This window comes from Rattus norvegicus, chromosome 3 (assembly GCF_021556685.1).
Source record: "Rattus norvegicus strain SHRSP/BbbUtx chromosome 3, alternate assembly SHRSP_T2T, whole genome shotgun sequence".
Taxonomy (NCBI): domain Eukaryota; kingdom Metazoa; phylum Chordata; class Mammalia; order Rodentia; family Muridae; genus Rattus; species Rattus norvegicus.
Window position 1 is genome coordinate 117,023,271 of NC_141536.1, and position 7,747 is coordinate 117,031,017.

The following is a 7,747-nucleotide window of genomic DNA, read 5'->3' on the forward strand; positions in this document are numbered from 1 at the left end:
AAATATCTCATATTTGATAAAGTGGGCTTCAAACAAAAACTGGTCAGAAGAGATAAAGGCCACATGTAGTAATGAAGGGAACAATTTACTAAAAAAAAAAATACAATTCTAAATATACCCCAAACATTGGGATTTTTGGTTGCATAAAATAAACACTAAAAAACATGAAAGGTCAGGTAGGTCCTTATACAGAAAGAAATAGTTCAGATTAAAAATCAACAGAGAAATGTTATTACTAAACTACACCACAGATAAACTGGATATATAGGATTGCCACAGAACATTCCATCCAATGGAAAGAGAATACACATTTGTTTCAGCAACAATCTTTATTAACTTGGGTATTTCTTATTTACATTTCAATTGGAAACCTTTCCCGGTTTCCAGGCCAACATCCCCCTAACCCCTCCCTCTCCCCTTCTACATGGGTGTTCCCCTCCCCATCCTCCTCCCCTTACCGACCTCCCCCTAACAATCCTGTTCACTGAGGGTTAAGTCTTGGCAGGACCAAGGGCTTCCCCTTCCACTGGTGCTCTTACTAGGATATTCATTGCTACCTATGGGGTCAGAGTCCAGGGTCAGTCCATGTATAGTCTTTGGGTAGTGACTTAGTCCCTGGAAGCTCTGGTTGGTTGGCATTGTTGTTCATATGGGGTCTCGAGCCCCTTCAAGCTCTTTCAGTCCTTTCTCTGATTCCTTCAACGGGGGTCCCGTTCTCAGTTCAGTGGTTTGATGCTGGCATTCGCCTATGTATTTGCCATATTCTGGCTGTGTCTCTCGGGAGAGATCTACATCCGGTTCCTGTCAGCCTGCACTTCTTTGCTTCATCCATCTTATCTAGTTTGGTGGCTGTATATGTATGGGCCACATGTGGGACAGGCTCTGAATGGGTGTTCCTTCTGCCTCTTTTTTTAAATTTTGTAATTATATTTATGTACAGAAAACTTAAGTGTACATTTAACCCAGCTTAGTGGCGAGTTCTTTAGCCTTTGCCTTTTCCAGCTTGGCAATGCGAGCCACAGACTTAGGACCCAGGACGTTGCCTCCCCCGTGGCAGCGGATCTCGTCATATCTGTCATTATAATTGGTCCTAATAGCTTCCACCAGCTTAGGCAGACTTTCAAGTCAACCTGTGTGAAGGCAACAGTGGTGCACGTCTTCCTGTGGATCAGGCGCCCCAGCCTGGCCTTTCCCTTGATGATGCAGTAGGGCACCCCCATCTTTCGACACAGGGCAGGCAGGAAAACCACCAGCTCAATGGGGTCTACATCATGGGCAATCACCACCAGCTGAGCCTTCTTGTTCTCCACCAAAGTGGTGATTGTTTTGACCCCTGCTCGGAGGACAGATGGTCTCTTAGTTGGGACGTTCCCTTTGCCAGCAGCTTTCTTCTCAGCTCGGGCCAGCAGCCTTTGCTTTTTCTCCTGCTTTGTCTCTGACCTGTACTTGTGGGTGAGCTTAAGCAGCTGAGTCGCTGTTTGCCTGTCCAGGGCCTGGGTGAACTGGTTAATGGCAGGAGGTACTGTGAGCCGCTTATAGAGGACGGCTCTGCCACTGCAGCCTGATGTAGCAGGGTCATTTGAAGAAGCGCGTGAGATCTCTTTTGGGCTGGATGTCCTGCCCAATGCCGAAGTTTTTAGGCCTTTTCTCAAACAAAGGATTGACCACCTTTTTGGCCTCTTGTTTCTTGACCACGGCGGGGGCCGGGGCCACCTTCTTCCCCTTGGCCTTCTTTCCTTTGGGCATCTTGCTCGGCTGGAGGAGAGAGCCTGCCTCTTTTCTAAACTTTGCCTCCCTATTCCCTCCCCACCGGTTGTGGAGGCAGTTTCAATAGAAGTAATAGGGTGCTGGCATTCCTAACACCTCCATCTCCTGCTATCCCTCTTTCCTATAATCTCTTCCCTACATTCATATATTTTGTTTCGTTTGTGTCCCTCTGGGTTTGACCAGAGCCAAAATGTGTTCGGGATTTGAACTATTTATTGAACTCTGACGGGTACATCAATGATTATTACAACTGAAGTTACTAACTTCTCCCCACCCTCCAGTGTCCAATGGTGGCCTATATAATTCAGTAGAGAGGAATCCCATGAGTCTCTTCCTCATCTATTACCGACTATTGAGAGGCCCTGTCTTGTGCAGGCCCAGAGAAAGTAACAACAGCTTCCATAAGTTCCTGATTATATTTGCTGTGCCACATCTGGGTGAGATTACACTGCTTTTCTCTCTACCTTCTACCTTTACATTCTTCTCTCTCCTCTTCTGCTCTTCTGCAATGATCCCTAAGCCTCGGAGTGGGTAGTATAAATGATGCTTTTTAGTGCTGGCCTCATCTGTCATTTATTCTCAGTATTTTGGTTGGCTATGAGTCTCTCTATTTACCACCATTCACTGACATAGCAGCTTCTGTGATTAGGGTTGAAAGTACCTTAATCTAAGGCTGTAACACAGGTATTCAGCAGGCATGATGCCTATTGCGTTAACTATGGGTAATAACATCCTTTATAAGACTTACTCAAATTGGAACTGACCTGGACACTTCTTCCATACTGGCTAGCTTTAAAGTGCCTGGGGTGCTATATAGTCGGCTTGCGGAAGAAGAGGCATCAGTGGACTTATCCATCGGGGTTAGAATTTATTAGAAACCTTTCAGGAAATATTTGCCCAGATATGGTGGCACAATGGTTATAGGAATAACCAAAGACTTTGATTGGATTTGAAGCCTGCAATAGTTCTATGCTTGGTGCTATGAGCCTAGTCAAAAACTCATGCCTAGAAATTGTCCGTGTTTCTTTTTAAATTTATTATTTTTCTGTAATTAGAATTAAATATACATACATATACATATTATTCAATATACACATATAAATTTATGAACACAACCTGCTGAGTCCACTTAGTGTTGCTTATATGTACATTGTTTTAGGACTGGTAGCTTGGTATTGAATAAACAATTAGGGGACTCATCCTGGGAAGATTGCTTCTCCCTATCTCAGCAATCATTAAGTTATTAAGGTTTTCTATGCGGTCAATGCTTGACAAAAATCAGTACGAATCAAGCAATTATTGTAATAAAAACATAAAATCATGAAATTATTGCACACATTAGCTTTTAATTTGGTAATATTTAAAAGCATAGCCTTTTCTTCTATTACATACAGAGTTAGCTTATGTAGACCTTGAATATCATGGTTTCTTGGGGCTATAGCTCCTGTTCTTCCCATTATGAAAAGAAAAATTAGTTCAATTTTATATGTGGACATAGAATTCATCATATATATGTGTATATATATGATATATATGTATATCACAGACAACAAAAATAATCTCACATTTATCACTTGCATATTCCTGAAAAACAAAACCATAGCAATAAAAAATTTTAATGCATATTATTAAGAAATATTAACATAAAGTTATTTCTGAGTCCTCATAATTTTCATTACCTTTGATTATTAGAAAAGTAAAATATAATTAAATATCTTTCTAGAATTTGTTTTGGGAGAAAATATCAAAATTTATGTTGCCAAAACAAAATTTTTATAACAATACAAATTTCTTCTTTTTTATTGAATATTTTTTATTTATATTCCCTTTCCCAGTTTCCTGTCCATAACCCCCATCCCACCCCCCATCCCCTTCTTCTATGAGGGTGTTCCCCTACTCATCCACCCACCCCTTCCAGCCTCTTGCCCTGACATTCCCTTACATTGGGGGGTCCAGCCTTGGCAGGACCAAAGGCTTCTCCTCCCACTGATGCCCAACAAGGCCATCCTCTGCTACATATGCAGCTGGAGCCATGGGTCTGTCCATGTGTACTCTTTGGATGGTGGTTTAGTCCCTGGGAGCTCTGGTGGTTGGTATCATTGTTGTTATGGGGTTGCAAACCCCTTCAGTTCCTTCAATCCTTTCTCTAACTCCTTCACTGGGGACCCCATTCTCAGTTCAAAGGTTTGCTGCTAGCATTTGCCTCTGTATTTGTCACGCTCTGGCTCAGCCTCTCAGGAGACAGCTATATCAGGCTCCTGTCAGCATGCACTTTTTGGCTTCATCAATATTGTCTGGGTTTGGTGGCTATATATATATATGGGCTGGATCCCCAGGTGGGGCAGGCTCTGAATGGCCTTTCCTTCAGTCTCTGCTCTAAGCTTTGTCTCTGTATTTTCTTCTGTGAATATTTTTGTTTCCCTTTTAAGAAGGACTGAAGCATTCGACTTTGGTCGTCCTTCTTGATCTTCATGTGGTCTGTAGATTGTATCTTGATAATTCAAGCTTTGGGGCTAATATCCACTTATCAGTGAGTGCATACCATCTGCTGTCACCTTAGTCTTTGATCTTAGCCATTCTGACTGGTGTGAGGTAGAATCTCAGGGTTTTGTTTTGCATTTCTCTGATGACTAAGGATGTTGAACATTTCTTTATGTACTTCTCAGCCATTCCATATTCCTTAGCTGAGAATTCTTTGTTTAGCTCTGTACCCCATTTTTAAACGAATGTTTTTTAAAAAGATAAATGACTTTCAAGGCCCCTGAGAGAGATCATCAGGAAAAGGCACTTGCATGCAAGCTCACAACTCTGTTCAATCCCTGGAGCCTACAGGGAAGCAGGAGAGAGTCAACTCTGAAAGTTGTCCCCCATTTCCTGTGTGGGCCATGGCATGTACACACACACACACACACACACACACAGAGAGAGAGAGACAGAGACAGAGACAGAGACAGAGACAGAGACAGAGAGACAGAGAGGGTAAACAAATAAGCAAACAAAAAGGTTGGAAAAGGACATCATTTAAAAATAAAAATTAGTGATCTATTGCCTTACCCACTCTGCCAGGGGTCCCACATCTCTGACTCCGTTGCCTGTCATTGGACCTCTGACTCTGTTGCCTAGATCTCCTTACCATAGCTGGACTGTTTGGTTGGACCTCAGTGGGAAAGAACGCATTTAATCCTGTTGTGACTTGATAACCCAGAGCAGGGCGGTACCCAAGGGGGGCTTCCCCTTCTCTAAGGAAAAGGGGAGGGAGTGTTGGAGGTTGAGATTTGTAAGGGTGGGTCTGGGAAGGATGCTGCAATTGGGATGTAAAGTGAATAAATTAACAAAAAAAAAGAAAAGAAAATACTGTACTATATTTTATAAATGCAATAGTTTATGTGTTTATTGTCTCTTAAAATACTCATTTTTAGAAAATCATCTTGTAAGGGGGACAACATTTGGAATGTAAATAAAATAATTTTAAAAATTTAACAATTGAAAAAAAGAAAATCATCTTGTAAATACTGTAACTAGATGTTTTTTCCTCAGCCTCAGTTCCAAGAATTAACATTTAAAAGCACAAAACCCAAACCAGCCCATTGGGAAGAAAACTGAAAGTCAACATTTTACTTAGTTACTATTTTAGTTAAGCATGACTGTGTTACAGTCTACATAATCAATTTTCTTCAGTTCAAAATTCTACAATTATTAAGTTCCTGGATTTTAGTTAATTTCTTTTTCAAAAGAAAAAACAGTAAAGACAATAGCTACTGTACTTTGGAGTCATTCAAACATCACAGCTCAAATATACACATTTGCACACACCCTTAAAATAGGTGTGGAAATCCACTTCTGGAGGGCATCCCATAGCACATTTTGAAAAAAAAAAACAAACGAGGTTTATAAATGAGCTTACCGATACATGAAATTTTGGGATCTCTTTGGGAACAACAAAGCTTTCATCAAATATTTGATGTGTCTTTACTCAGGCACTAAGGTGTCAGACAGACACAGCCACACAAAACTCTGAGTCAATGACTTTCGGGTTGGGGCTGGGGATTTAGCTCAGTGGTAGAGCGCTTACCTAGGAAGCGCAAGGCCCTGGGTTCGGTCCCCAGCTCCGAAAAAAAGAACCAAAAAAAAAAAAAAAATTCAAAGAATGAAATTTATGGAGGGTGAGTTTTATAAATAAGTGGGTTTTATTTTAATGGGAAGCTAAAAGAAGGAAAGAAGACAGAACCTCTGTATAGCAAGAGTGGCCTCAGGAATGAGACACCCCTGAGGATTACTGTCTCTGAGTTAATAAGGCTTTACTGAATGGTGGCATTGCAGAGGGATGTTCTGGTCAGTCTGGTTTCCAGACTAAGTGTCTAGGTGCCTGTCAGTTTCAGTCACACCCTCGTGCACGGTTTCCTAAAAAGGGGTACCAAAAAAAGCTCACTGAGAAAGAACTTCTGGTCAAGAAATGAGAATCTGTCTCTGCCTTGCTACCAGGTACCCTATAGAGAACACAAGGCTCAGATCTAGGCTCTTCCACCCCTCCTTCTCCAATCTGGTTTTCCCAGTCATATTGTTGCTTGCCAGAGATAGCCCCATCATCTCGGCTTGTCTCCTTTTCTTTGGGACTATCCTTGTGCCAGATCTACTTGGTACCTACTCGATAGTCACATGTTCAGACCCAGGTATTCAATCTGGGCTCTCCCTCCATGACTTCATTCATTCTAGCCATTCAAGTCCCATGGTTCCTTGCCAGGGGTAACACTTTTCTCCAAGCCTGCCCACTCCCTCACCGGATTTCAGCCAAATTCCCATCAGGGACACTTCAGCCATCATCTGTGACCCAGAGTCCCACAGCCCTGCCAGCTGCCTTACTGGAACTCTCCATTTGCTTTAGCTAGGCTGGAGAACCAGGACAAGACAATACTTCTAGGGAAAACTTGTTCAAGACTCTTTAACCAAACTGCTGGAGACATCAGACTCCAGCAAAGAAATAAACGACCTGGATAGAAGCTGTGTCCCCAGATTGAAATCCAAACCCTATTATAAATTATCCCCTGCTGAACATTGTCAATACCCTGATGAAAAGAAGAAAAGTGACCGTAACAACAAAAAATAAATAAATAAAAATCACAGATTGATCCCAATTCATGACAGTGTGTGACTTCAATACCCCACTCTCACAAATAGACAATCTGGGGACAAAACTAAATGGAGAAATTCTGAGATTAAATAACAGCACAATTCAAATGGACCTAATATCTACAGAACACGCCATCTAAATACTAAAGAACCCGTTTTTCTCATTAGCCTATGGAACTTTCTCCAAAACTGACCGCATATTAGGTCACAGAGCAAGACTCAACAAATATAGAAAAATTGAAATCACATCATGAATTCTATCCCATAACTAGAGATTATTGTTGAAATGAGTCTCTGCAGGTGTGGCTGCTGTGTCACATGTGTGCCAGGAGGTGGCAGAGAGGAGAGAGACTGTGCCTAAGCTCAGCGTTCTAGCCTATGAACATCTGAATGATTAGTAGCCTAACATCTCTGGAAAAAAAAAAAAAAAACAGTCCTGAGAGAACTACTAGTCCAGTGCCAGGGTGGGTAGCTCAGAGCTAGCCTGAGATGGCCACCAGTCTGGTGCCAAGCAGGCCCAGACAGGCTCTCAGGACAGGGAACGAGCTGGAGGCTAGAAGAATGGCAGCCTGAGGATGGAATGAGCCTGAGACAGACTACCCTTGCAAGAGAACACTTAGCCAGGCCAGGAGACCCTGAGATGACCGCTAGACCATCTCCATGGGGTCTAGACAGGGAACTAGCCTGAGGTGACTAGATCCTGGGGTTTGGGGGCAGACCATGTCCTAGATAACCCCTGCCTAGGACCATAATGCACAATCAGGACATAACACACCTGAGACCACTCCTGAGATGCTCCTAGACACTCAGAGACTTAGGGCACCACGAAGAGGACCAAGAAAGTGGTAGAGAA

The 7,747-nt window shown here is 42.4% G+C and overlaps 1 non-coding gene and 1 pseudogene across 1 annotated transcript; one reads left to right on the forward strand and one right to left on the reverse strand.

Annotated features, from left to right (window-relative positions):
• Positions 1 to 913: 913 nt before the first annotated feature.
• LOC134486153 (large ribosomal subunit protein eL8-like) lies at positions 914 to 1,769 on the reverse strand (annotated as a pseudogene).
• A 5,402-nt stretch (positions 1,770 to 7,171) lies between these two features.
• LOC120102055 (small nucleolar RNA SNORA17) lies at positions 7,172 to 7,304 on the forward strand. The gene has a single exon (XR_015685157.1). It is a non-coding gene; the product is annotated as a small nucleolar RNA SNORA17 (small nucleolar RNA).
• The last annotated feature ends 443 nt before the right edge of the window (positions 7,305 to 7,747 follow it).